The sequence below is a fragment of the Petaurus breviceps genome, unplaced genomic scaffold, assembly GCF_028583685.1.
Source record: "Petaurus breviceps papuanus isolate PSGF00001 unplaced genomic scaffold, PetGlider_PUasm1.0 76, whole genome shotgun sequence".
NCBI lineage: Eukaryota > Metazoa > Chordata > Mammalia > Diprotodontia > Petauridae > Petaurus > Petaurus breviceps.
In genome coordinates, this window is record NW_027186473.1 from 21,940,939 (window position 1) to 21,946,938 (window position 6,000).

At 41.2% G+C, this 6,000-nt stretch overlaps 1 protein-coding gene and 1 pseudogene across 2 annotated transcripts in view; both read right to left on the reverse strand.

The window, feature by feature from the left end:
* LOC138174745 (small ribosomal subunit protein uS2-like) overlaps nt 1-6,000 on the reverse strand; it is a 653,351-nt gene that overhangs the window by 630,700 nt on the left and 16,651 nt on the right. The gene's annotated exons all lie outside the window — the stretch shown is intronic.
* LOC138174744 (mitochondrial fission regulator 1-like pseudogene) lies at nt 1,419-3,007 on the reverse strand (annotated as a pseudogene).

Here is a 6,000-nt window from a genome sequence, read left to right on the forward strand (position 1 = left end):
TATACCTGTATACATATATACACACACATTTGTATTCATATGCACATATACCCTCCTATATAGAAATATACATGTAAGTATATATACACATATATATACACATATATACATACATATATATATAAATATATATACATACATATATATACATATATATGTATACACACACATTTATATCCCCTTAAACTATTCTCATGCCGAGAAACATTTCATAAGTTACAATTATCATTTTACATGTAGGAATGTAAATAGTTCAACTTTGACAAGTTACTTATGATTTCTTTTCCCTGTTTACCTTCTCATGCTTCTTTTGCTTCTTGTATCTGAGTGTCAAGTTTTCTATTCAACTCTGTTTTTTTCATCAAGAATACTTGAAAGTCCTTTATTCCGCTGAATAGCCATATTTCCCCCTGAAACATGATACTCAGTTTTTCTGAGTAGGTGATTCTTGGTTTTAATCCTAGCTCCTTTGACCTCCAGAATATCATATCCCAAGCCCTTTGATCCCTCAATGTAGAAGGCATCATATCTGTATTATCCTGATTGTGTTTCCCCAATATTCAAATTGTTTCTTCTTAGTTGCTTTTAATATTTTCTCCTTGATCTGATTACTATGGGACTTGTCTGTAATATTTCTAGAAAGTTTCTTTTTGTAATCTTTTTCAGGAGGTGATCAGTGGATTCTTTCAATTTCTATTTTGTCCTTTGGTTCTAAAATATCAGGGCAATTTTTCTTGAGAATTTCTTGAAGGATGATTTCTAGGTTCTTTTTTTTATCATGATTTTCAGGTAGTCCAATAATTTGTAAATGTTCTCTCCTTCATCTATTTCCAGGTCAGCGGTTTTTCCAATGAGATATTTAATATTATCTTCTATTTTTTTCATTTGTTTGGATCTGTTTAATAATATCTTGATTTATCATAAAGTCACTAGCTTCCATATTCTCCAATTTAATTCTGAAGGAATGATTCTCTTCAGTGAGCATTTGAGATTATTTTTCCATCTGGCAAATTCAGCTTTTTAAGATATTCTTCTTCTCGTTGGCTTTTTAATGCCCTTTTGCCATTGGAGTTAATCTATTTTTTAAGGTGTTATTTTCTTCAGTCAGGTTATTGACTTTCTTTTCTTGATTTTCTTTTTTTTTATCACTCGAAAACTTTCTTTAATACCAGGTAGTGCTTCAAGCCAAACACCATACATGTGCACACACCTTTACTGAAGAGGTCCCAAGGAAGGCTGGATCATGCATTAAGTGTGTTGGGTGAGGACTTTGGCATGATATAATAGGGGTTTAGGTATGAGAAATAAGTGCCCTCAAATGAAGCACAGCTCCCTCTCCTCTTCCTTGCTGAGATTCCTCAATGGCAGTGGAACAAGACATCAATGCCATGGTAATGAGGAGGCGACAAGGATTGTGGGTGGGGGGGGGGGGGAAGAATGGAAAGATTTGGTTTCTTTGTAGTATAAAAAATGTCTTTTAAGAAGAAAAAAACAGCCCTGGCCTGCCAGCAGCAGACTGTTCATGAGTTGGAGCTTCAGGACCTGTAGGAGGCCTGAGCACAACTAGGTGTTGGTATGTGAGGGCAGGAGGCAAGTCTTTGTTTATGTTTGGTATTGAGAAGACCTCAGGGCTCAACAACCTCATGCCCTGCAAGGAAGCATCTGAGTCTGAGGGACATATTGCATGTACCCAATTGAGACCATGAGCTGGGTTGATAGTGCAGTGAAGCTAGTCAACAGTCTGGGGCCTATTTTCACATGAGGAGGAAACAAAAATTCCCATATTGATCTTCAACATAAAACAACCAAAGCAACACGACACGTTACCTGCATACCTGCAACTAACAACTATTTTTAGAACACTGTCCTTAAAAGTTTTGCTAAGGTTTGAAGTGTGGGGAAGTAGTCCAGTTTTTCTCTCTTCTCCCCATATCTAGCTTCTCAGTGTTTTCCATTGCAGAAGGATATTTCTAACTGCAAGGCAGAAGTATCTGTTGTGAGACAGCTTACAGAGAAAGGGCCAAATATAGGGCGCCATAGAAAAGGGGCATCAGTTTCCTTTCATGCTGATATCCTCTTTCTTCAGAGCAAACTTTCTCCTCAACACCTCTGAAAAGAGGACAGCAGGTTCTTCTTCCTTCATCAAGCTCCGATTCAGGTCTTGGCTCTGCTTCATCCTGTGAATATCCTTCAGGATGCCCATCATGTTTGCAAAGCTGCTAACCTTTGGGAGGGACACACAGTCTTCGTCTTCAGCCAAGCTGCAGGCAGCTTTGGAGTCAGTTTTACAACATTCAGAGCTGGCAGAACAAAGCATGGGGACCAATGGAAGCTCAGGGCCTTCTAACTCAGCCTCCTATGTGATGATAATAATGACAAAGGAAGTTGGAGAGTGGAATGAGGATCCAAAACAAGGTAAGGGAGAAGAGAAATTTGAACTTCCTGAAGATAAGAAATCTGGTGTTAATGAAGCTTAAGTGGCATCTGCTGCCACAATCTTGGCAATCTGGCTGCATAGGTGACTTAGCTCATCCTGTAGTTGAGTGGTTTGGCTCAGGGCTGGTAGGCCAGGCTTCTTCAAGGCCAGGAGCTTCTCCTCTGGTCCTCAAAGGTTGGGGACTGAGGCATTGCGCTGCATGATGAACAATGGTCTGGGTTTCCACTTATGCCTCAGGGGCCGGGTGTCACTGCTGAGTCAAGCATAGGATTCCTCTTCATCTGCTGCTATCCAGGCAATATCAGCCAAAGTAGGGACGGGGGTACATTGCTCAGATACAGATCAGAGATGTTGGGCAGGATGCCTAAGGGCATGGCTTCAAGGGCAGGTTAGTCCCAGTCCTTCTTACTACACTTCAAGCAGTTCCATGTGGTTTGTTCTGCCAGAGTGGAATAGTGGAACCTGTTTCCATCTCTGATATCACAGCTGGCTCCCACCTGGCAGGGCTTCCTCATGTTAGGCCATCTTTGGGAACAGCAGGTCTCTTTAACTTCACTGTCACTGAATTTAGCCTCCATTGGGGTGGGCAGTAACCTCTTGGAGCCCTGATTAAAACGTTACTTTAACAACAATGGGACAGAAGAAACTTAACCTGGACAAAGTCAGGACTCAGTGGCCCTTTGGTGACCTCAACTTGGCCCGGGCTGCTCTGGAAGGAGAAAAGGGCGAAGTGCAGTGGGAAGAACTGAGGGGCACTGGGCCAGGGGCAATTGCCAAGCTCCAAGGCTGGGTGCTGTGAGCACAGGCCAGCTGCCACAAGCCAAAGCACTCCTCTAAAGGAGGAAATACCTGCAAAGCCAGGCACGGGCCCTTAGCCTGCCCTGGGCCCTGCCGTCATTCACAGCATGCCCCAAGCCCATGGACTGCAAGGTCAGAGCTGGCCCTGGGCCTCCTCCATGCCCAGGATTGTGCTGCAGCCCCAGGCTGGGGATCATGCTCCGGCACAGGAATCGCCTGCTCAGGCTCCCAGGGTCCCGAGGCCTGGAGACAGCCCCCTGGGGCGCTGGGAGAGGGGGTGGGAAGAGGGCCCTTTTCTTGATTTTCTTGCATCCCCATTTCGCTTCCCAATTTTTTCCTCCAATTCTCTTATTTGGTTTTGAAAATCCTTCTCAAGCTCCTCTAGGGCCTGTAACCAATTCATGTTTTTCTTTTAAGCTTTTGGTGCAGGAGTTCTGACTTCATTGTCTTCCTGTCGATAAATGCTTTGCTTCTTTTTGTCCCCCCAAAAAGCATTCTAAAGTCAGATTGCTTGCTTGCTTTGCTTCCTTTGCTTGTTCATGTTGCCACTCAATTACTCAACTTTTGAGCTTTTTGCTGTAGTAGAACTCTACTTGCAGAGAGGAGAGTTTTGTGCCAAATTACTGGGGTTTTCACAGCTACTGGAGCTATTAGTTCGGTGCCCTCTCTGAAGCCTTCACCAACTCTGGTACCTGGTCACATACCTGAGGACCTCCACCCTATACAACAATCCAGATCCAAGCAGGTTAAAGCAACAGTGATTACCCCCTCAGAGTGGTCACTTGGTCCCCCTACAATCTGCAGGCCAGGAACTCTGAAGTAGGCATGCAGCAGAGGCCATTCCCCTCAACTCCTCCCGCTGGGGTGCAGAGACCATACCTCTGTCCTGGACCCCCTGTTCCCAAAGTCCACACTGAGCTCTCACTTTGTCTTTGGCATTTATGGGTTGATATTTCTGGAAACCACCAAAGGTCCTGCTAATTCACTCTCCCTAAATCTATCCATGGTTATGCACTGCTCCCTGATGCTAAAACCCCCAGCTCATGTGAGGCTGGGGTCTGCTTCCAGAATGCAGCAATGGACCCTTCCTGGCCACCTGCCATTCTGCTTTCAGTGGAAGTTTTGTTTCTTTCGGTCACTTTGTAGGTTCTGTAGCTCTAAAGTTTGTTTAGAGTCATATTTTATAGGTATTTGAGGTGGTTATGGGGGGAGTACATGGAGTTTTCCTGCTGAGAAAACAGCAACAGCAATAAAAAACCCAAAACATTAGGGCAGTAAGATCAAGGCACTATCATGTTTTAAAACTATTATAGTTTCCTCTTATAATAATTTCCTGTTCAATTGAGTATTTTGTGAATTTTATTGCCATATAGATGCCATGAAAGTAAAATTAAAAAAAAAACTTGCTGAATAATACTTTTGAATTATGCATCATTTGAATTTGTACTTATAGTTGCTTTGGGCAAATACATAGAAATTGACTAATGCCCAGAAATGCTGATTTATTTGGTGTGTATCTGGATCCCGGTAAAGAGAAAACACAAAGAAAGCACTGTAGTTTGAGCAAAAAATAATTTTGTGTGTCTCTTTTATATACTCCCCCTGAGTCAGAAAATTATAAACCACTTTAAAACAAATTAACAGGCCTTGTGATATTTTGCTTAGATATATATTCACTAGAAAGACGTCTCATTCTCAGCTTGTTTTAGTTCTGATTGGAGATATTTAGCCAACATATTCATATGAGTCTCCACATTGAAGGACACCATTTAATACTCTATTTTCTCAAATGAGTCAAAATATATTTTTGCCTTATGAACATAATGAATTCACGTATTTACTATATCATTCACTCAGGTTATGTGACTATGAAGATGCAATATGACATGTAGTATCATCTGCAAAAGAATGATTATTCCCTTCTGTTGTATTCAAAGATAATTTCTATATAGTCTGAGATATTCAAAGAGTTAGTAGTTGCTGATATTCTCTCCATGTTTTGATGACAGTAATTAACCTGTAATTTTATATTTCTTAAAGAGTTATGCCCTCATATCCACATTTAGAACTACAGAATCTGCAGATTGAAACTAAATATCTCCTCTCTCGTTTGTGATTTTTTTTTGTTTTGTCCCTACTTTCTCATTGTTCAGCCCATTGGTTATAGTATTTCTTTACAACACGCTTAACATTCAGCATGAAGGTATTTGTAGAGGAGTTAGGAAAAGTTCCCTGCAAAATTAGGATTCTAATTGGGACATGGAGGAAGCAAGCTAAGCACTGGAGATGATGGAGAGGTTTTCAGGTATGTTTGACAGTCAAAGAAAATGCCTGGAGTTGAGAGATGGAGTATCTTTTTCCAGGAACAGCAAGGAGGCCAGTTTCACCAGATCAAAGATCATGTAGTAGGAAGTAAGGAGGTAGAAGAATGGAAAGATATGGCAGGAGAGGGAGAGCTTAGGAGTAGGTCATGAAGAACTTTCTTTTATTTTAATTTTAATTTATTTATTTACTATTAGTTTACAACATTCAGTTCCTCATTCCCTTGAGTTTCAAATTTTCTCCCACTTCCTTTCCTCTCTCCACCCCTCCATGATTTCATGCATCCAAATATAGCATCTACAAATACCTTCATATTAAACATTAGTCAAGTTGTAAAGAGGGATTAAAACCAATGGAGTGAACAATGAGAAAGAAGAAATAAAACAAAAGGGAGAGAGAGAGAGAGAGAGAGAGAGAGAGAGAGAGAGAGAGAGAGAGAGAGA